The sequence below is a fragment of the Pantherophis guttatus genome, chromosome 2 (assembly GCF_059756535.1).
Source record: "Pantherophis guttatus breed Tessera chromosome 2, ASM5975653v1, whole genome shotgun sequence".
NCBI classification, from domain to species: Eukaryota; Metazoa; Chordata; class Lepidosauria; order Squamata; family Colubridae; genus Pantherophis; species Pantherophis guttatus.
Window position 1 is genome coordinate 85,046,673 of NC_142064.1, and position 24,037 is coordinate 85,070,709.

Here is a 24,037-nt window from a genome sequence, read left to right on the forward strand (position 1 = left end):
GCCCCTCCCAAAACAATCCTATTTTTAACTTGCAGTCATTCTGAAACACAAACTGTTATCCTCTGGATTTGAAAAGGATCCACTGGACTTGCTAGATAGAATTGCTTCATGAAAAGATCATAGTCAAATACAGTAGAAACTCAGAGTTAATCTTTTACCTGAGGAGGACTAGTCTAATTGGAGCACAGCGGATGAAATCTTATATGGTTGTCAGCCAGAATTATTGTTTTTTTTCCAAAGTGTTTTACTCTCCCTGCTGTTAACCAGTGCAGCACATGCTTTTCAAAGTCTCCCTCTTAATGGACAGATGTTCCCTATGAAGCAAAGACTATTTAACTATCGCCATTAAATATCATGCCTGGGAAGCATGACCAATTATGGTCCCTTTTTTAAAAAGTTCAGGAAGAGATGGTAGTGGATACTCTTGAAAGGAATGCCCATTATCTTGAGGAGTTTAAAGATATCTATCTTGGTCCTTCATAAGCAATTGAAACAAAAAGGTATAAACACCCCAATGACCAACTGGACATCAGGGTACAATCCTGGCTCAGATTTTCCATCTCTGTCACTAACATATGTTCCTGCTTATTTCCAGTTTGCAAAGTGATTTTGCATCCTCTCCTCTCCTCTTCCTTCCCCTCCCCTCCCCTCCCCTCCCTTCCCTTCCCCTCCCCTGCCCTTTCCTCTCCTCTCCTCTCCTCTCCCTCCATTGTCTATCTACTTTTAAACTGCTCTTTAAAGCAAACAAGTAGTCTTTTTCCCCTGGTGAGTTTGCCATACAATATACGATGTAATTTTCATAGAGCACAGACTCAAAAACAAATGCTCCCTCACCCTTCCTTTCAGTCAGAACTCAAAGCTTGTCCTTTTGTGAAGTTTTCCAATATTTTCCACTTCTGCAAATGCTACCAGGCTGACCCCATCCAGGCTGGCCAAACATCTCTTCTGCACTTGACCTTCTGTTGGCTTCATTTGGGTAGAAATCACTTCCCCAACTGGCTGCAACAGGATTTAATTTCACCTAGTCTTAATAATGTCCCCACTGGGACCTCATGATTCTATTACAATCCATCTCTAATGATTCCTGCCATTTTATTAATATTTGTACTAGAAGGGAATGGCACTAAAAAGATATTAACCCATAAAGTCATGAAATGCTCTGTTATCTTTCTTGCATATCTTGAGGGAGAGAGAGATTTAATAATATTACTACATAATAAAGCTTCTATGCCTGAGACCATCCCAGAGGAAGAGCACAGTTGAAAAAAAGAGATTTATGGCTTCCAATTTAATTGCATTGTAGAAATAGTCGCCTTCTATTCTTATTATAAAATCTGTTGATACAAAATTTTGCAAGTGGAGGAGGAGGGTAGAGATTATTCTACATTTTAATGTGCAGAGAATTCTATACAAAATGACAAATGGGCTGTTGGATTCTTCTCCAGAGCCTAATGCCAGGGTTTACAATAATTTAACATCTCACAAGGGTATGTTGCCTGGTCTGTAAACAACCATTCAGCGGCGAATGAATGTTTAGGTGTAATACAGACTTCAAAAACTGGACTCCAGTGAGGAACAACATGGCATATTGATGGTTTTCCCTTCAGCCAAACTTTACCATTTCTTATTCTCTTTCATCTGCATCTAAGATTGATTTCCACAAGTCACATCTGAGATTATAAACTTATATCTGGGGTCTACTGCTCTAGATTGCAAATGAGAGGATTATATGATTAAGTGCTCAACCTCACAAACAAAGAAATAAATCTGTGTATTAAAAAAAAAATCAGTATTCCAAAAAGTAAACTATACAAAATTCCATATTAATGATATTCTCTTCTCCATCTGCAGTGACTCATGTTATCTTTTAGGTTTCTTGGTGAGGACACAAGAGATTCCTTCCTGTAAATGGCAGATCCTTACTCAGCCTTTTAATCTCTTCTGTGAAAAATAAACCTTGGGGAAAACAAGTAAGATTCATATGGGGCATTACAAAGAACACCATAATTACAATGTAGTCAACAAAGGCTTTTGGGCTTTTTAGTATGGATCTTGATATCATAGGGACCTGTTATTGTGTCTAGTGATAGCAAATCTGTATAAATAATTACTAATTTTTCCAAGATGATTGAGGCTAAATCAATGCTCTTTGCTTTATAATAGGGTATAACTTGAATTTGTTTTGGCCCATTGCTAGAAGAGCAACAAAGATGATTCGGGCACTGGAGGCTAAAATATAAAAAAGAACAGTTGCAGGAACTGCAAATGTCTAGTTTAATGGAAAGAAGGACTAGGGGTGACATGATAGCAGTGTTCCAATATCTAAGGGACTGCCACAAAGAAGAGGGGGGGGGGTCAACCTATTCTCCAAAGCACCTGAAGGTAGAACAAGAAGCAATGGATGGAAACTAACCAAGGAGAGAAGCAACCTAGAAGTAAGGAGAAAATTCCTGACAGTTAGAACAATTAATCAATGGAAGGACTTTCCTCCAGAACACTGGAGATTTTTAAGAAGAGATTGGACAACCATTTGTTTCAGGGGATTCAACTAGAAGACCACCAAAGTCCCTTTCAACTCTTGTTATTATGTTATTTTTCATAGGGGTATTTGAGACTGTACAATAAGAAATGGTCTTTATATTCAGCAGAGCACTGCAGAAATGATTAATATCTTTTTAGCTTACACAATGCATTTTAATCAGTCTTTGAGAAGCTTTTGCAATGCCAGGAGAGCAAACTATATGACAAAACAACATATTTTACAAAGGCATGCAAAGGTTCTATCTAAAAAAAGAAAAGAAAAAAGAAAAACCCAAGCAACATACACCAGGTATTTCCACAGCAGCAAGAGAACAAATGCTTATGTTTTTACTTTTCAAAGATGCATAGGAGCAACAAAAGGTCCTGAGTAAATTATAATCTTTCTTTCCTCTATTTCTTCCAATGCAGGGATTTCAAAAATTCAAAGACAAGGCAAAGTACAGATAAGTATGGTGCAGGGTTTAAACTATAGGATGAGGACAGGGGATACCAAGTTCAAGTTTGGCTTCAGGCATGAAAATTTACAGAGTGACATTCAGCCAGTAATCCTCTCTCGTTCAACCTACCTGGATGGATGGATTGCTGGTGATAAAACAATGGAGAGCCCTATGGAATCCATCTTAAGCTCCTGGAGGAAAGTCAGGATAGAAATTTAATAAACAAACAAGTGGAAAAAATGAGGAAAACTACAAACTTTCCCACTTTTTTCAGTGGGGTGAAAAATGAAGGATGGGGCAGTCTCTTTTTAAGAAAAAAATAGAAACTGTATTAGCCACTTTGTTTTATGTATGTTTTTATAGAAATGTCAAGTTTGGGTATTTAAGCAAACTTAAACAAGATTCTCTTTGTCTATTATCATCTAAGTGGTCCAGTCCTCAGTTTCTCTCTTCTTTTGCTCTTTTGAAATACTAATAGACTTGCTTTGTTTCCTTTAATTTTTTTTAAAGAATTGGTGCAACTCTTCAGCAACACCCACCCACCCACATACACACATGAAGAAATGAAAGACTGACTTATCCATCTGTTTAATTAATAATTAGAAATAATTATAATTAGAAATAATTACATCCAAAGGCAATAACATGGATTTGCAGCAAGTAGTTTGGAACAGATTCTTTTAACCAGAATGGAACAAACATGTCTGAATCATCACTCCAACTCCAGAGTCTTAGCAGGGTAGAGAGCCCTTGGAAGCGGATTGAGTTCCTGAGTTTCTGATCTCTTTACCTTCTTATCCTAAATGATTGCTTTAGAATTGTTATGAGCTGGGTTAGCTATCCAGCTGGCAGACTTACATGTTTCATGGAAAAGGCTAGCTGTGTGTTAGTTGTAGGAATTCCTTGAGCTTGGTTTCTTATTTACATTATCCCATAGATGTCTTCAGTGCTATTCCGTTGAACAACTGAAATGTTATTTGGGCTGGTAATGAAACATCTACCAATGAAAAACCAAGTTCAAGAACTCCTGCAACCTAATATTTCATCTGTCTGTCTGTCTGTCTGTCTGTCTGTCCGTCCATCCGTCCGTCCATCCATCCACCCACCCACCCACCCACCCACCCACCCACCCATCCATCCATCCATCCATCCATCCATCCATCCATCCATCCATCTATCTATCTATCTATCTATCTATCTATCTATCTATCTATCTACCATCTCAATGACTTGCAAATTTCTCTGCTGGCTTTCCCATTTACTTTCTGGGGAAGCCAGCAGGGAAGATCACAAACGGCAATCACATCATCATGGAGCACTACAATAAGCCACGAATGTGAGCTGGTTGCCAAGTGCCCAGATCATGATCACGTAGGATGGCTGAAACTCCAGTCAACCCACCATTTGTTCCACACCATTGTAACTTCAAATTGTCGATAAATGGTCATAAATCAAGAATTACATATATTCCTAAATAGCAGGCATTCCTCTCGACTATTATTCTGCTGCACTAGTTTTTGGAGGTAGACTGCTCCCACTTGGAAGGTAGCATGAACTTTTCTGGATATATCCAATCCCTTTTTAAAGCCATCCAAATTCTATCTATGTTAATTCCACAGGTTAATTATGTACTTTGTGAAGATTTTTGTTGCTGTTGCTGTTCTAAATCTAAATTAGATTCTAAAGCTAATCAAACAGCTTAATTGGATTACTCCTGGTCCTGGTGTTTTGAGAAAAGGGGGGGGGATTCTCTCTCTCCACTTTTTTTAAAATTACATTTACCTCAATCATCCCTCTTTTAGTCATCTTCTAGTGTCAAAGGACTTTTCCTATACATGCCTGAATCCATGGTTCACGTTTCCAGTTCTTTCTCAAATGTGATGATGTAAATGTAGGCATGGATTGATAGCTATATATGGCTATTAGAATTTTGGAAATTTTATATTAGCCGCTTTCCTAAAGATCCCTGGCATAGAGTTTGCCTTTTTCACTGATGCCTCCTATTGAATAAACATGAATCTTCATTGAGTTATTTATAGTGACCCTAACACAATTTCCTGATTAATTACATATAGCTCACTCCAGCAGTATGTACGTACCTGAAATTTGGGCTGTTATTGTTGTTTTGGTTTGTCTAGGGAGATTCTCAGTCATCTAGGTCATGGTTGTCCCAAAGGTAGTTTTTTCCAAGAGGTTTTTTTCTTTGAAGACGTTTCCCTTCTCATCCAAGAAGCTTCTTCAGCTCTCTCTGAAGAAAAAACAGAAAATCCAGTTGCCTCTTGGGGAAAAAAAGCTGGTTTGGTTTGGTTTGGTTTGGTTTGGGTTGGGTTGGGTTGGGTTGGGTTTGGGTTGGGTTGGGTTGGGTTGGATTGGGTTGGGTTTGGTGAAATAGATATCACTTTACACTTACTTACATTGAACCTCATTTGTTATTTAGTTGACCATTCTCCCAATATAAAGATGTCCTTTTCAAAATCTTTACAATCATTTCTGATTTTCACAACCATGCATTTTTTGCTATCATTTGCAAATTTACCTTGCACACATCTCACCTCTTATTAAGATAATTTAAAAACAAATAGCACATTTTCACTTTAGGGGGTTGATGTGTTTCCCGCTTTGCATTTAGCTCCATTGAGGTTATTGTTTATTTATTTTTATTTTCTGAATTTTAAACAATTAACAATTTTTAAAAGGACTAATCTACTTATTCCATGACTGTAAAGGTTTATTCAAGACCTTTGATGAGGAATATTATCAAAGGCCTTCTGAAAATTGAGGTACAGATAGTCCTCGACTTACAACAGTTCATTTAGTGAATGAAGTTACAACGGCACTGAAAAAAGTGACATGACCATTTTTCACACGACCGTTGCACCATCCCCATGGTCATGTGATCAAAATCCAGATGTTTGTCAACTGACTCATATTTATGACAGTTGCAGTGTCCCAGGGTCATGTGATCCCCTTTTGCAACCTTCTGACAAGCGAAGTCAATGGGGAAGTCAGAGTCACTTAACAGCCGTGTTACTAAGTTAACAACTGCAGTGATTCATTTAACAAATGGGGCAAAAAGGTTGTAAAATAGGGCAAAACTTACTTAGCAATGTCTCACTTAGCAACAGAAATTTTGAGCTTAATTGTGGCCATAAATCGAGGACAACCTGTATACAGTATCAAGATGATCATCTCCATCCATGTGCCAACTGAGAACTCAGTTGGCAACTCAGAAAAACTGTAAGGTTCGTAAGGCAGGATTTACTTTTATAAAAACTATGCTGATTTTCTTTCAACAAGATTTCTTCCTCTATATACTTCGGGTATTATTATTATTATTATTATTATTATTATTATTATTATTGGTTAATCTTTAGTGAGATTCACAGCCTTTGAGGCTGGTTAATAGCTCAGCAGCTTGAGTCCTAACCAAGGACCTAGGAACTGTTAAGGTATCATCGGAGGATGTAAGCTGTTCCGAGTAAGGTGGTTTTTTGTAGAGTCAAAATGTTCAAGTCCGGGAAATTTAGAATTTCTAAATAGCGGGGTAGCCCTTTCGGTATTGCTCCAAGGGCTCCAATTACAATCGGGACAACACACGATTTCTTTTTCCACAGTCGCTCAACTTTAATTTGCAAGTCCCGGTACTTTGTGATTTTTTCTTGCTGCTTATCTTCAATGCGTACATCACCAAGTATTGCAATGTCAATGAACCATACTTTTTTCTTTTCAACTATTGTTATGTCAGGTGTGTTGTGGACCAAGTGCCTGTCAGTCTGAATCCTAAAGTCCCACAAGATCTTTAGGATTCAGACTGACAGGCACTTGGTCCACAACACACCTGACATAACAATAGTTATGTTAACGTAACAATATAAAAAATGTTTTTTTATGTTGTTTTTATGTTTTATAGCAACAACTATTATTATTATTATTATTATTATTATTATTATTATCATTATTATTATTATTATTATTATTATTATTATTATTATTATTATCATCATCATCATTATTATTATTATTATACACATCCCAGAACATGTGCTAAACAGAGTGGCCTCCAACTTCTTTGAGCTTTCCTGGATCCCTTTGTAAAACCTGATTTCGCAGTGGCTATATTCCGGTTTTCTAATTTGAGGACTAAGTTACATACATATTTTTGCAGCAATTTTACATTTTAGTTCTTTAAGAACTAAAGGACTAGCCAAGACTCTCAGATAGGTGTCATCAGAACTTTCAAGTTTTTCAAGATGTCCTACAACACAGGTGTTGTAGGATACTCAGTGCATCACGTTGTAGGAAACTCACTGCATCACGTTGCCATCACATGATGTTTTGTGATGTTTTTCCCATTCACGGAGCTGGGGTGGCCGTGGCCTGCGCTTGATGCATCCGGCCCACAGGCCCCCAGTTTGACACCCCTGTCCTACAATATCTTATCTTATTAATCTTAATTAATGTTTTTCTGATTGCTCCCCTAAGAAAGCCAATACAGCACAGATGTCTACTATATTTTCTATAGTAAAGGCAGATGCAAATAATTAACACCTCCCCCACACCACATTTTTCTGTCCTTTATATAAAATTTGTATCAAAGAATGATGTTATCCCACTTATTGTCTCTATGTGAGACAATGCCTGTCCCCACTCTATGTTTGAGATTAGGATCAAGAACTCTAATTCCCCCATTTTGGCATGGAAACATCTGTCATTGTCAGAGAAATAACTTTACACCATGTAATGTTTAAAATATTGCTGTAAGACTTTTTCACGCTCCCTTTGCTTCTGACCAACCTATTTCCAGTGTTTTATTTTCTTTCTTTTCTACACCCAAGCAAGCTTGAAGTTGCTCAACATCTGTCATCTTTCCTTCAAGGAGTAGTTGCTGTGCCACATGTTTCATGCTAAGTACAAGGTTCATTTTGGGCAAGTAAGCCCAGTGTGCCATGTACATGTTCAAATTATCCCCAAAAGTTCCTCTGTGACTAACAAATCTAAAACTGGCACAACTGTCTCTGCCTAGCACCATATAACGAGATCTCCGATTTTGACTGAGTTTGCCTTGAGCATTGAACTGGTAGCATTTCTGAGCCCAATACCCTATCAGTCTTGAAATTTAATCTATCTAACCCAGTGGTGGTATTCAAATCCCGTCGCTACTGGTTTGTTTGTGGGTATGCACACATGATGCTTTTGTGCATGTGCAGAAGCTTCTGCGCATGTGCAGAGATGTCCGGGCGGGTGGGCGGAGCCTCCCACCGTCGCTGCTACCAGTTTGCCTAATCAGGGGGAAAATGGTAGCAACCCACCACTGACCTATCCACATAAATTGTCTTCCATGAATAGCAGACCACATTTTCCAATACTACTGTCTGCTTCCCAGCACTGTTCTACAACTTAGAATGTAGAAAATATAGTAATAGAATTGGAAGAGACCTCGGAAGTCTTCTAGTCCAATCCCATGATTGAGCAGGAGACCCTGTACCATTTAAGACAAATGGTTGTTCAGTCTCTTTTTGAAAGCCTCCATTGATGGAGCACTCACAACTGCTGAATGCAAGCTATTCCATTAGAATAGAATAGAATAGAATAGAATAGAATAGAATAGAATAGAATAGAATAGAATAGAATGGAATGGAATGGAATGGAATGGAATGGAACGGAACGGAACGGAACGGAACGGAACGGAACGGAACGGAACGGAACAGAACAGAACAGAACAGAACAGAACAGAATAGAATTCTGTATTGGCCAAGTGTGATTGGACACACAAGGAATTTGTTTTGGTGCATAAGCTCTCATTGTACATAAAAGAAAAGATACATTCATGAACAATTGTGAGGTGCAACACTTAATGATAGCCATAGAGAACAAATAAGCAATCAAATCATATTAGGAAACAGTCAATATAAATTGTAAAGATACCAGCAACAAGGTTACAGTCATATCACAATTAGTTGATTGTTCTCACTGTTGGGAAATTTCTCCTTAGTTCTAGGGTTGCTTCTTGGTTAGTTTCCAACCATTGCTTCTTGTCTTGCCATTTGGTGCTTTGGAAAACAGTTTGATCCAGTGGTGGGTTTCAAAGTTTTTTACTACTGGTTCTGTGGATGTGGCTTGGTGGGATGGCATGGCTTGGTGGGCGTGGCAGGGGAAGGATACTGTAAAATCTCCATTCCCTCCCCACTCCAGGGGAAGGTTACTGCAAAATCCCCATTCCCTTCTGATCAGCTGGGACTTGGGAGGCAGAGAATAGATGGAGGCAGGGACAGTCAGAATTTTTACTACCAGTTCTCCGAACTACTCAAAATTTCCGCTACCAGTTCTCCAGAACTGGTCAGAACCCACCTCTGGTTTGATCCCTTCATCTTTGTAGGAGTCCCTCAAATTTTGGGACAGTACTATCCTATCACTCTAAGTCCTTCTTTTCATTAGACTAGATATACCCAATTCCTGCAACTGTTTTTCCTATGTTTTAGCTTCCAGCCCCCTAATCATTTTTGCATCTTCTTTGCACTTTTTCCAGAGTCTCAATATCATTTTTTTATTGTGGTGACCAGAATTGGATGCAGTATTCCAAATGTGGTATTACTAAGGCTTTGTAAAGCTGTTCAGTAGGAATCCTGACCTTTGGTCTGGTGATTAAAGCACCAGGCTAGAAAGCAGGAAACCGTGAGTTCTAGTCCTGTCTTAGCCATGGAAGCCTGCTGGATGACCTTGAGCCAATTACTTTGTCTCAGCCCAGTGAACCTCATAGGGTTGCTGTAATATGATATGTTCTCTGTCTTGAGTTATTTAAAAAATAATAATAAAGGTGGGATATAATAAATGAATAAATCTAATTAGGGTCATGACCTGGTGACATCTGCATGGGTTTTGTTTACTTTGATGACATCACTGATTAAACAAACAGATAAGTCACAATCAAAATTAATGTACACTACTGCTATTGCAATACTTCTCCATATAATTACAGTAGACTGCTTTTAGGTTTCTTGTTGTAAAAGCAAAGCTTATGTTAAGTTTAACTCCCAGTGACTAGTTAGGTGTGTCCAAGTACTGTAGTTTTCTTAACAATACAGAAGTGGTTTGTCATTGTTTTAGATTTTTAACAGCATTGTTTCTCCCTTATCTTTCTTCGTTTCCAGATTCTGATAGTTAATTTCCTGAACTCCTAGCAACTCCATTTTCTTTCCATTTTTTTCCTTTCAAGACTGGGCAAACCTTATCTAACTTCTGAACTTCATGGTCTGCAATCATCACTCAACCCAACATTTCTTCTCTGCTAATTTACAATTACTCTGACTCTACAGAATCTCCAGCTGCTTCTCAATCAATGGGGTCAACCTTTTTTTGCTTGGTGTGGCACAACTAATTTTCAACCTCCAAATTATATGTAACAGTTTTCTGTACCTCCAACTCCAAATGAAGGAAGTCTCCTTCTGCCTAATGCTAGTCCCTGGGGGAGGCGGGGGAATCAAAAACAAGTATTAAAGGTTTGGTGAGTAATCTACATGGATTTTATGAGAATATTCGAAGTTCAATTAGATGTTTAAGGAAGATATGACTGTAATTGTTTTATTAGATAGAACAATCCATAATTGATAGAATTATTGATAAGAATATATTCACTGTAACATGGTACTTATGGGGGGTTATTCACTATAAAGTGTGGAATTTCTGTGGTACAATGACACTAATAGCTTTTCAAGGATAAAGTATTGTTATGATTGTGGCAACACCTTGATCTTTTGTAATCAAAAGCTAAAAGTATTCACAGCAGTTCAGCCACCTGCTCCTTAGATTAATGCTTCTCCTGGCTTCTTAAGTTAGTATAGAAGGTGTTGTGTGAAAGGGTTCTAGTCAGTAGTGGAATTCAGCAGGTTCTATCCGGTTCGGGCAAACCAGTAGCGGTGGCTGTGGGAGGCTTTGCCCACCCGCCCGGATGCCATCACGTCCTGTTTTTGACCCTCTCCGCATGCATGGAAGGCTCTGGGCATGCAGGGAGGTGGCGCGTGCGCTCACATTTGCGAACAAGTAGCGAAGGTAAGTGAATACCACCCCTAGTTCTAGTGATAGTAAATTCTTCTTTCGTTGAGGGGGTTATCCCATTACTTTTTTAAAAAAAAGTTTTATTGTTTTATTACTACACATTCTGACAAACACATAACATACAACATATAAATATATCCTCTTTTTAACAAGTGTTTCTTCTCTTGTTTGTTTTGTTCTTTATTGCTGCTCTCAAACCATTCATACCATTTATTCCAAATTGTATAGTAATCTGTCTCTTCTTTTTCTTTAATTTCTTTTGTTAACTTGTCCATCTCAGCACATTCTAAAACTTTTTTTTATCACTTCTTCATCTGTTGGTCTTGGTGTCCCATTACTTCTTAAGGAGGTTTGGATCAGCACCTCCTCAAGAAACCATTGCTGATTTCATTATACTGGACCATTTTTGTTGAGTACCTAACTTCCCTTTCTGGGGAAAGTTGTTGAGAAGGTGCTTGCACAACATCTTCAGAGGGTTGTTCATTTTCAATCAAGAATCAGATCCAGGCATGAGACAGAAAAGTTATTGGTCATTCTTTGAGATGACCTCCGGCATGGGTGGGTTGAGGATTGTGCATCCATCTTTGTTTTATTTGATCTCTACGTGATGTTTAACACCATCAATAATGGTTTCTTCTGAATTCACTCAGGGGATCAGGGTTGGGTAACACAGTTCCAGGACTGGTTTTCCTCCTTTCTTTGAGAAGAATTCCAGTTAGTGGTGATTTGGGAGGAGAGATCTTGCCTTTGGCCCCTACTGTGTGGGGTGCTACAGGAATCAGTTCTCTCCCCACTTCTATGCAACATCTACATGAGGCCACTGGGTAAATTCCTCCACTGCCAATTATATATCTCTATCCCAGGCAAACTAAGTGATGCTGTGGATGTATCATCACAGGGCCTGGAAGCTATGAGGGTCTGGATGGGACACAATAGGCTTCAATTGAATCCTGACAGAATGGCTTTAGGTTTTAGGGTCTATTGCAGTGGTGTGTTTCAAATTTTTTTGCTACCGGTTCTGTGGGTGTGGCTTGGTGGGCGTGGCATGGCTTGGTGGGTGTGGTAGGGGAAGGATACTGTAAAATCTCCATTCCCATCCCAATCCATGGGAAGGATACTGCAAAATCCCCATTTCCTCTTGATCAGCTGGGACTTGGGAGGCAGAGAATAGATGGGGGCGGGGCCAGTCAGAATTTTTACTACCGGTTCTCCGAACTACTCAAAATTTCCGCTACCAGTTCTCCAGAACTGGTCAGAACCTGCTGAAACCCACCTCTGGTCTACCGGTTTTGAGACTACATGATGTTTGGTGTTGGAAGAGGTTGCACTGCTCCAAACAGTGTGCAATCTAGGCGTTCTAGACTTGAGGAACAGGTGGGCGATCAGGGCTAAGAGGGCCTTTTCTCAATTTTGTATTGTATATCATTTGCACCTGTTCCTATATCAAGAGGCTCTATTCATGGTCACTCATGCCCTGGTCACTTCTTTGGTGGACTATTGTAATGTGCTTTACATGGAGCTGGTATTGAAGAGCATCCAGGAGTTTCAATTGGTGCAAAATGCAGCAGCACAGGCAGTTAAGCGTGCTCCTTTTCATTATATCTTTGCTCCAGGAGCTGCATTGGTTATCACTCCTTTCCAGGTCCAATTCAAGATGCTAGTTTTAATCTTTAAAGCCTTACATGGCATGGGAATGGATTATCTGAGGGACTGCCTCTCCTGATTACATCTGCTGTCCCACCAGATCCAGTAGAGAGGGCTGCAGGTCCTCTCAGCTAAGGAGTTTCACTTGTGGCTCCTAGGTAGAAGTTTTTTTCTGCTCTGGCCCCTATTTAATGGAGCATTCCTTCCCTCCCCACCCACCCTCAAAGTGAGGCTGGTTGCATCCTTTTTAACTTTCTGGAAGTTCCTCAAGATCTGGCCTGGGAATCCCAGGGGACTTGTGAAATATTGAGATGGCTCAAGTGTAATTAACACTTGATCTTCCCTTTAAAACTATAAAAATACATTTTTGATAATAATATCAATATTATTTTTAGCTTTGGTATATGCTGTCCATTTATTTGTGAGATAGGCGGCTATATAAATACGATGGATTATAGCTAGTCCTTGTCATAGGACCACAACTGAACCCAAAATTCATTTTGTTAAGTGAGTTTTGCCCCATTTTAGAACCTTTCTTGCCACAGTTGTTAAGTGAATCACTGCAGCTGTTAAGTTACTAATACAGTTGTTGAGTGAATCTGGATTCCCCGTTTGACTTCGTTTGTCAGAAGTTCACAACAGGTGATCACATGACCCTGGGACACTGCAACCTTCATAAATATGAGACAGTTGCCAAGTATCTGAATTTTGATCACATGACCATGTGAAAAACAGACATAAGTCACTTTTTTCAGTGTCATTGTAATTTTGAATAGTCACTAAATGAACTGTTGTAAGTCGAGGACTACCTGTAATGAATGAGTGAATGAATAAGGTAAAAAAAGCTTCTTGCTGGGTTAGACACATTTTAAAGCATAGGAGCAGGGGGCAGTATATCAGCCAGTATTCCTGTCACAAGAGATAGTATAGAGAATAGTTTTTTCTCATCATGCAGACTCAAATCTTAATGTCACAGGAACTTGCATTTTTATCTCCTCTGCTTTGATTAGAAGTGTAGCGGGCAGGAACTGGCACTTAGTATAAAATTTGGCACAAAGATTCAGTGCAATTGCTCAGGTTCTTCAAATGATATATTAATCCAGATAGTAGCATCTATTCATGGAATTCCCAGCCTCTTGTCCTGTGCTGAAAAATACAATAGGAGGAAAATACTTTCCTCCTAAGGTAATAGACAGCAATCTTTAATCTTCTGCACAAATAAACTAGCATCTGTTATCCAGCCATTTGAATGGCATCCCTTTACCTCCCTCTGCATTATCTAGGGCTCGGAAAAATAAATATCCTGCTAACTGAAGGCATCTTTTTTTCATGAGGATTATAGACCGCCATTTCAGCATTCAAAGCAAACACAAAAGACAGAGAGTGAGTGTTTGTAAAAGCTAGCATAAATCTCAAACCGCTGCAGAAGTCAGATGTGAATTATTATTTTCCAGAGAAATCATAGCAAGTGGTACCAGTGCTTCCCTCCCCTGCGCACACCCCCAACTCTGTTTTACTGGTCTGTTTAAAGGCAACTTGGATTCTTTGTGAAATAAGAGGTGATAATTCTAACATCTAGCTGAGAATGGAGAGCAATACTGAAAACCATCTGAGGAGAAAACCAACTCATGAGACGTAGGGCAGTCTCTTTTCGTAGCAGGTTTTCATTTTCTGTATAAACTTTGGGCTGTGTTACGTTCCTACGATAAGCCCATATATAACATAGACATGGTGAACTGCTCCCTGGTAAGTTTTACAATATCTTGAAAAGATAAAATAAGGTCTACTGAATTCAGGCTTCTCAAATATGTGCTATGGCTGTGAATGGGATCAGAAAATCTACTATTTCCCTCAGAGATATCCTTAAGGAAAGAAAGTAGGAAAAAAATCTTATGGCTCAGTAGCCTAAACATCAAGTGATATAATGAAGGTCAAGAATAGAATAGAATAGAATAGAATAGAATAGAATAGAATAGAATAGAATAGAATAGAATAGAATAGAATAGAATAGAATAGAATAGAATTCTTTATTGGCCAAGTGTGTTTGGACACACAAGGAATTTGTCTTGATGCATATGCTCTCAGGGTACATAAAAGAAAAGATACATTCATCAAGAATCATAAGGTACAACACTTAATGATAATCATAGGGTACAAATAACAATCAAATCATATTAGGAAACAGTCAATATAAATTGTAAGGATACCAGCAACAAGGTTACAGTCATATAGTCATAAGTGGGAGGAGATGGGTGATAGGAACGATGAGAAGATTAATAATAGTGCAGACTTAGTAAATAGTTTGACAGTGTTGCGGGAATTATTTGTTTAGCAAAGTGATGGCGTTCGGGAAAAAACTGTTCTTGTGTCTAGTTGTTCTGATATGCAGTGCTCTATAGCATCGTTTTGAGGGTAGGAGTTGAAACAGTTTATGTCCATGATGCGAAGGGTCTGTAAATATTTTCACAGCCCTCTTTTTGACTCGTGCAGTATACAGGTCCTCAATGGAAGGCAGGTTGGTAGCAATTGTTTTTTCTGCAGTTCTAATTATCCTCTGAAGTCTGTGTCTGTCTTGTTGGGTTGCAGAACCAAACCAGACAGTTATAGAGGTGCATATGACAGACTCAATAATTCCTCTGTAGAATTCTATCAGCAGCTCCTTGGGCAGTTTGAGCTTTCTGAGTGGCCATCAGATTTTGTGCCCAGTAGAAAAGGGTGAGGATGCCAGTTGCATAACTGACAAACTATTATCACAATCATGTGTAAATTATTTCATTCAAACTTCATATACTGGGAAGTAGAAAGGAAACTACCTTGATCAAGATTTCATCACTAATTTGAGCATCAGTATTATAAATTTTCAAACAATGAACCTTATGTAATTCCCAAAACAACTTTTACAGAATCCCAAAACACAGGTGGTCCTCGACTTAAAACAGTTCCTTTAGTGACTGTTCAAAGTTACAGCAGCACTGAAAACAGTGTGTTGTGACCGTTTTTCACACTTATAAATGTTGCAGCACCCCATGGTCATGTGATTGAAATTCAAATGCTTCACAACTGACACATATCTATGATGGTTGCAGTGTCCTGAGGTCATGTGATCATCTTTTGTGAACTTGTGACAAGCAAAGTCAATGGGGAAGCCAGGTTCACTTAACTGTGTTACTAACTTAAGAACTGCAGTGATTCATTTAACAACTATGGCAAGGAAGGTCCTAAAAGGGTGCAAAACTCACTTAATTGTCTCACTTAGCAGCAGAAATTTGGGGCTCAGTTTTGGTCGTAAGTGAGACTGAGCCACCAACTTCTGGCAACAGAAGGTGGGGCTAAACTCCTAGTCACCTGGTTTCTAGCCTGATGCATTAACTACTACTACACCAAACTAGCTTTCATCTTCCGATATTGCCCATCTTGATAAACAGACTAGAATAGCAGCCACCTGGAAGAATGCCAACTCTGATATGCATTCCTCACTTTAAAATTCCCATGCTTAAAATTTGTCCACTGTTGTCTTGTTTTTCAGCCTTTCACAATTGAAGAATGTTTGGGATCTTTTCTATTTCAATGTCAAAATTTTACAGTATAACAATGGAAGCTCATTCTGCCTCATTATTATTGAACTTCTAGTGATGGGGAAATTAGCAATTAGCAAGCAGTTAGACTTATATACTGCTTCATGGTACTTTACAGCCCTCTCTAAGTGATTACAGAGTCAGCATATTGTCAGTATATAAGAGTTCATGAATTGGAATAGACATGGCTACAGGTCAGCCAATGGGGACTGTTTGGTGACTCAGACAGTTTGGAACCTGGGCGTGGTTTAGTTTAACTGTTTCTGTATATAAGAGCTTGAGTGCACTGGCACTAGCTTGCTTCCATTTTGTGCTGTGAAAGAACTGCATGGGTATTGTATACATGCATCATGTTTTATATTATTTATTGTAAGGTCCCAAAATATACTTGAGTCACCAGAATGCCAAAGAGAGAGACTCAAGACGAGGCTTGCAAAAAAACAGATTTTATTTAAGGCCAAAAACAAAATACTGGGTGGGACTATATCCAGAACATACAGATACAATGCATGTGAGGAGATAGCCACACCTTGGGGAAGGTATGGTGTCCTTTTATACCCTCAGAGACTCAGCTTAGTACCCAATTCTGGCCTCCTAATTTAGGTTTGTGTATTCCTTGTTGCCCTGCAAGGGTATAGAAACTTCCCAATTAGTCTTATCTCATCCTTGAGCATTCCTTTGTTTTCTCAATTGGCCATTTGGCCCCCTGTTTCTCCAAGGAACAAGCTTATACAGATCAAAGGCATAAATTAGGGTTGAGGTGTAAATTATCTCTTGGTTGATGTCTGCAGTTCCAACTAAGATACATACCATGCTCTTAGATGGCACAAGAAAAACAGGAAGAAGATTGATATGGGTTTAGGTCAAATGGCAGGGACATACGTTTGACAAATACCAGATAATAACAATATGTTTGTAACAAAATATAAAGGAATAATATATGTGATACAGCTACAAAGGCACAATATATGTGTTACAGGAACCTAATAGTTACAGAATAACAAGTTTTTACTAAATCTAGTATATCAGTATTTTATGTTCTATCCTTATTATTGTTTCCCTTCAATATATAAAGAAGTTTCTTCTATAAATGAATCCTGATGAATTATTAATTTGTATGCTGGTTGAATTGCTGCAAACTCATATTGCGCCCAACAATCTGGGTCCTTATTTTACCTGACCTTGGAAGGCTGAGTCAACCTTGAGCCGGTGAGACCCGAACTGCCAAACTGCTGGCAGCCAGTGATCAGCAGAAGCAGCCTGCAGTACTGCATTCTAATCACTGTGCCACCACGGCTCTTTTTATGATTTTAGGCTAAATTGTATGATTTTAGGGGGGAAAAGAGTTGTTTCCCAATTTGCACAAGTTAGCGGTTAGAAACAATATATATATATATTTAAGAGAAAATTATTACAGCCTGCAATTTCAAATATGCTAGCTGGATGCAAATTTCTCTGGATAGATTAGACTAGTGTTTTTAAAGTTTGGCAACGTTGAGATGCATGGACTTGAACTGATAAAATTTTTCCAGCCAGCAATTCTGTGAGTCCAAGTCCACCCGTTTTAAAATTGCCAATTTGAAAATCAGATTAGACTCAATTTAAATAAATACACTTTGGATGAAAACTACAGAAGAGTGTAAATGAATATTCTTATGTCATGATTTCTATTCATCACTAATCTCAACAGTCTTGCATTTGTATGTTTAAAGTGGGGAATAATAGTATAATGGCATCATTAAAACAATCAGGGCTAATTTTTTTAAAGGGCTAATTAGAGAACCAATTTGGTGTAGTGGTTAGGGCACCAGGCTAAGAAGTGGGAGACTGTGAGTTCTAGTCCTGCCTTAGCCATGGAAACCATTTGGGTGACCTTGGGACAGTCACTCTCTCTCAGCCTAGCTCACTTCACAGGGCTGTTGTTGTGAAGAAAATAGAAAATAGAAGGGGGAAGGAAGATTAACTATGTTCGTCACCAAATAAACATAGGGTTGTGGATTTTTCCACCTTAAAATAAGCGTGGTACATACCTAATTTAAATCTTGTTTTTGAAAAATAAATGTGTCATAGAACTTTGCTAATTAGTGGTATAATACTGGAGATCTCAGGGCATTTTAAATAGAAGACTGACAAAGACTGACATATGTCCTGTCTTGCCCTCCCTTGGTTTAAAGAGCTGCTCTTTAAAGCAACCAAGTTTGAAGATTCTTTTGTGATCAGAACTTTTTCATTCACTATTAAGAGCCACCGAGTAGATTGATCCTGACCAAGCCAAGGCTGGAAGACTAAGCACTGAAGGCTCTGCTGCTTATACACTAAACTTTTATAATTTTAGGCATCCCTCCCCCAAAATGCTACTAGCACACACAGCCTTAAGGTGTTGACACCGGACTATTAATGAACCCTAAATAATAGTGTCTGAAAGATTTAATTCTAATCCGTTTCTGATGCTTTCCTCTCTGTGATGGCTTTGCATTCATAACAGAACATAACAATCATTTTGACATTCCCTTTATAAGGGCTGTTATTAATAGTGCTTCTGTTTATTGATTTCTCTGGATAGATAATCATTCTTGAGCTGATGCATAGTGGGATCTGGGCTGAATAACGGATGGTGGTGAGAATTACAGAGCAAACTGAAACAAGCCAGAGGATATGGTACTGAAGGAAGACCTCCTGACTTGAGATAAAATTGCAGACAGGGGAAGAGGCTCTGATCAGATCTGGATACGGCATGATGAATTACTCTATTACTTTTGGGATAAAAAGAGGAAAGGAGCACACGTCATAGAAAACGAAGAGTGGGAAAGAACTGATCTGAACAATTCAGATAGACAATGACACTGCAACATTACACCAATTCTCCACGAGCTGCACTGGCTCCCTATCGGTCTCCGGGCACAATTCAAGGTGTTGGTTATTACCTTTAAAGCCCTACATGGCTCAGGGCCAGGCTATCTTCGAGACTGCCTTCTACCACATAGCTCCCAGCGACCGGTAAGATCCCACAGAGTCGGTCTCCTCCGGGTCACGTAAGCTAAACAATGTCAGCTGGCGGGTCCGCGGAGGAGGGCCTTCTCTGTGGCTGCCTCGGCTCTCTGAAAACAATTACCTCCTGAAGTCCGGACCGCCCCCACCCTATTGTCCTTCCGCAAAGCAGTGAAGACCTGGCTCTTCTGGCAGGCCTGGGGCCGTTGATCTCGTTATAGTGATCTTGCAAGACCCGGCCACAAATTGGAGTGTATGTGTTTTAACGTTTTAATGTTTTAATGTCTTCTTTTAATTTTTGTATGGGATATTGTTGCATTGTTTTATTCTCTGTTGTAAGCCACCCAGAGTCCCTTGGGAGTGGGGCGGCATAGAAATGAGACTAAATAAATAAATAAATAAATAAATAAATAAATAAATAAATAAATAAATAAATAAAATGCAGGCAAAAAGGATGGAAATGAAAAAAAATGAAGTCAGCTCTAAGCCCCCAAACTCCGTTATTTATAAAAATCAATAGGGAAGAAATAGGTTAAGCAAGAATTTTTCTCCCTTTTTCTGTTTTCAGTGAGAGGCTGTTTTCATGAAAGCAAACACTGCATCACCTCATGTTCACTCGGTGCCAAAGTAAGAGATGTGTATTTACTCTTTTGAAGCTAGGCTGATTTTTATTAACTTTACTGACTTTTTAAAATTCTGGAATTTGGAGAAGACTGAAAGACAAAGTATAATGAAAATGTTGATTTGCAGACATTCTGGCCATTCCTGTTAGGTGATTTCTAGAAAATCGGGAGGGGAATCACTGTTTTGACACCATGACTCCTTAAATTATAAATCTTTATATTAGACTATTTCTATGTAAAGTTGTAATTTCTATGTAAAATCATTAGGCGTTTTGAAACAAATGATACCAATACATAATTGTCACACTATTTTATTGCTCTTCATCATTAAACACCAAAAAAATGGTTGACAGTCCAAGCATTATGTGGGCTTCATAATTGATTAAATGAGTATGAGCAAGCTGAGTTTAAATACAGACTTGCTGTTGGTTACTAAAAAATCAGGAACTGAGTGTCAATTTATTACTGTAGTATCCTTGAACATGTTGGGAAGTAGGAGTAAAGAATGCATGTCAGCACAATTATGTTTATTATACAATTTGGGCCTAATACAATATTATACTGCTAGTAAGGTTACTATTTTTGAAAAGCATTAAAAAATTTCCTATGAGGCAAAGTACAGTGTCTTTGCCTCATAGGAGTGGAATCGTGTCATAATTACACTGAAAGTTAGCACGGTTGTTAGTTCTTTTCAGTGTGTAATACCATGGTTTAAACTAGTGGTGATTCAAAAATTTTTACTACTAGTTCTACAGGCGTGGCTTGGTGGGTGTGGCATGGCGTGGTGGGTGTGGCTTAGTGGGCCTGGCAGGGGAACGATACTGTAAAATCTCCATTCCCTCCCCACTCCAAGGGAAGATTACTGCAAAATCCCCATTTCCTTCCGATCAGCTGGGACTTGGGAGGCAGAGAATAAGTGGGGGCAGGGCCAGTCAGAGGTGGTATTTACCAATTCTCCGAACTACTCAAAATGTCCGCTACTCGTTCTCCAGAATTGATCAGAACCTGCTGAATACCACCTCTGCTTTAAACATTTCGAAGCCCCAAATAGCATTTGGTTTGTCTGAGACAAAATGTTTTGAGTGACAGGGCGGCAGGAATGTCAGCTAAATGTTGCAAGAAATAAGTCAATAATTAGGATTAAAGGTGAAATTTAAGAGATTTGTCTTACCTTATCAGCAGAAGATGAATGCAGGGAAATGAATAGAAAGGGAGATCAGCATAGGGATACATGTGGATTAGCTTTTGCTTCCCTGAGACTTGTGAATTTATTAATAGCTGAGCTAGAAGTGTTAGCTCTAGGCTAGCTATAGTGATGATGGTCAACTACTTACAAAAGCTCACATTCCAAGAGGCTGTTTGTAAGCATACTTATGTGGCCCATTATAAACTAACCCTTTCCTGCCTTCTGTCTTCCAGGATCTTCTAGATTGAAATATAAAAAGAGATGAAACAAATATATATACCTTGAATTTCAAAAACTTGAAGACTATTGTCTAAAGTTTTTGTTTCCATTTTAAGCAAAACAGTTGGGGTTTTTTGCCTAAGAAAGGAAGAAAGATTTCAAAAATCCCCAGTAATTTTTTTACAGAGCATGTAGATTTGATTATATAAATACCAATTGGGAGAAAACAATATTCAATATTCAGATTGGTTCCAACTGCAATCAAGAAGCTGCCTGGTCTGAAATATATTCTTCAATCACTAAACTTCCATGACTACAATTTAGCGTTTCATAAATGAAACACAGCAACATGCTGTACTTTGCTTGAACTCTTTCTGATTTATAAAGGAAATAAATTTATCCCATTCCTCCATCCCACCCACTCTGAAATCAAATTAATATAACCTATGCTTGCTGATCTTGTCTAGGATGAAAAGGTCAACTTGTATCTTTTGTTTACTTCTTTGTGATGGAATTTTGTAAAAGCATGCTTTCATCAGATTTTAAATATTGGTTAAACCAAGCAGATCCAGGACACTTGCTCATCCTTTTACACCTATTTCCGAAAGAAATTGACCATAAATAAAGGAGACAAGATTAGACACCAAAAAGCCCTTTTAAAAGAATCTGAAACCCCAGTGGCTGTGAAGTGGCTTCTACTTGCAAAGTTCTTTTTAAAAGCTACACTCTGGCAAGCTGCCAATCTTGTAGGCGATTGTGAAGAGGGATGAATTTACTCATCCATACACACACATATCTCCTCCAGGTAGCTTTGTAGCAAGATTTTAGATGTTGAAAAATAGCCTTATGGCTTGAAAGGTGACACACAAATACAAAAGAGATGGCTATAAGAACCAGCCTTGACCCCAAGCAAATGTTGACCCAGTCCATCTAGTATTTCTTAGACTAACATCAGTTCCCTGGCATTTTTATCAGCCTTCCCTGGAGATACCAGGAAGCAGAATCTTTTCCAGGAAGGACAAATAATTACCATATTTTTCTGAGTATAAGATGCACCTTTTTCTCCCTCAAAGGAGGTGAAAATATAGGTGCATCTTATACACCAAATGTAGCCCCACCCACCCACTGGCCCCCACCCTTTGGCCTCTCCCTCCCAGCAGTTTACTTCCTTGCAGCAAGCAGCAAGAAGAAACAGCCCATTTCAGCTTCAGCACAGCCTAATTAGCACAGGTTGATTGGACCTCCCGACTCTCAGCTGTTTTGCATGGGCCTCTACTGCTTGCTGCAAGGAGGTAAATTGCTGGGAGCAGATTTTTTTTTTTCTTGTGCCAATCAAGCTATGCTTAAAACGAAAATGAAAGTAAAACAGGCTATTTGCTGTTTGTTGCAATGAGGCAAAATTGTTGGGAGGCAGAGGCAGATTTCTTTTTCTTGTTTTCCTCACCAAAAAAGGTAGGTGCGTCTTATAGACCAGAGCGTCTTATACTCTGAAAAATATGGTAAGTGTTAAATTAAGAAACTCTCCCTGAACTAAGGAATGATCTGTATAATTTTAAGAGAAGTAACAATGCAGGAGATTTAAAGCAGAGAGAAGGACGCTGAGGCTATAAGCAGACAACGTTAGACCTTTGGCCTAATTTCAAAAACTTGCTGAAAGTGATACAATTAGGCCTTTGGCAAAATAATATTTTCCTTGTATAACGACTGAGTTGTGGGAATGAGGGAGATTTCCCAGCCCTCTGTGGTTTTGATGCCCAAGCATACTGCGATTTAGTTCTAGTTTTACGTGAGATGAGGAGTGAGGAAAACATCCCTGGACAAGGGAGCAAGAAGGAAAGACAGAGAAATTCTGCTTTGGCATCAGAAAGAGGAAAATTCACCAGATGAACAGACCCTGCTAATGTTCAGGTTCAAAAGTTGTCATCTTTTACAACCATGATATCTGCCGCCATTTGCCTTTCTTTGTACCAGATTCTGCATTTCATATTAGAAAAGCACTAATGTGGGTAAAAGTTGCTAAACATTCTCCAGAGGTGGGTTTCAGCAGGTTCTGACCAGTTCTGGAGAACCGGTAGTGGAAATTTTGAGTAGTTCAGAGAACTGGTAAATACCTCTGACTGGCCCCGCCCCCATCTATTCTCTGCCTCCCAAATCCCAGCTGATTGGGAGGGAATGGGGATTTTGCAGTAACCTTCCCCTGCCATTCCCAACAAGCCACGCCCATCAAGCTATGCCCAAAGAACAGGTAGTAAAAATTTTTGAAACCCACCACTGACATTCTTTCACCTTTTTGACATTCTCCAATGTTGAATGACTTATGTTTTTTCTTCTTCTCTAAATTTCTTTTACTTATCTTTCTTTTCTTACACTTTTAACTTTCTCTTTGATTTCTTTTTCTTTTCCCCTTCTTACTTCATATTAGTTTGCATTAATTTTAATCTTCCTTTTTTAAACTTTTAATACTTAAGTAAGTAAATATATGAAGTTTCTGAACTGTGACTTCCACCAAATCTAGCCAGCATGGCCAATTGTGAAGGATGCCAAGAGTTGTTGCTCAAGAACATCTGAAGGAAATCTCTGTTGTAATAGATGTTCAAAACACATAAAATTCCTCTCGACTGAAAATACAATATGATTTTTTTGGATTTTTTTTTCCATTAACAATTTTAAATACAATACTAAAAGGAAATACAAATTAAACTCAGAAAAAGAAAAAGAGAGAATAAAATGTGGTTTTGAACTTGATGAATAATCCCTTTGTCTCCTGGAACC

The 24,037-nt window shown here is 38.7% G+C and overlaps 1 long non-coding RNA gene across 1 annotated transcript; it reads right to left on the reverse strand.

Moving 5' to 3' along the window:
- Positions 1–3,106: 3,106 nt before the first annotated feature.
- Positions 3,107–21,090, reverse strand: LOC132711389 (uncharacterized). The gene is made up of 3 exons (XR_009622230.1): positions 21,032–21,090; positions 5,078–5,226; positions 3,107–3,169 (listed from the first exon to the last, which is right to left on the reverse strand). It is a non-coding gene; the product is annotated as an uncharacterized LOC132711389 (long non-coding RNA).
- Positions 21,091–24,037: the final 2,947 nt, after the last annotated feature.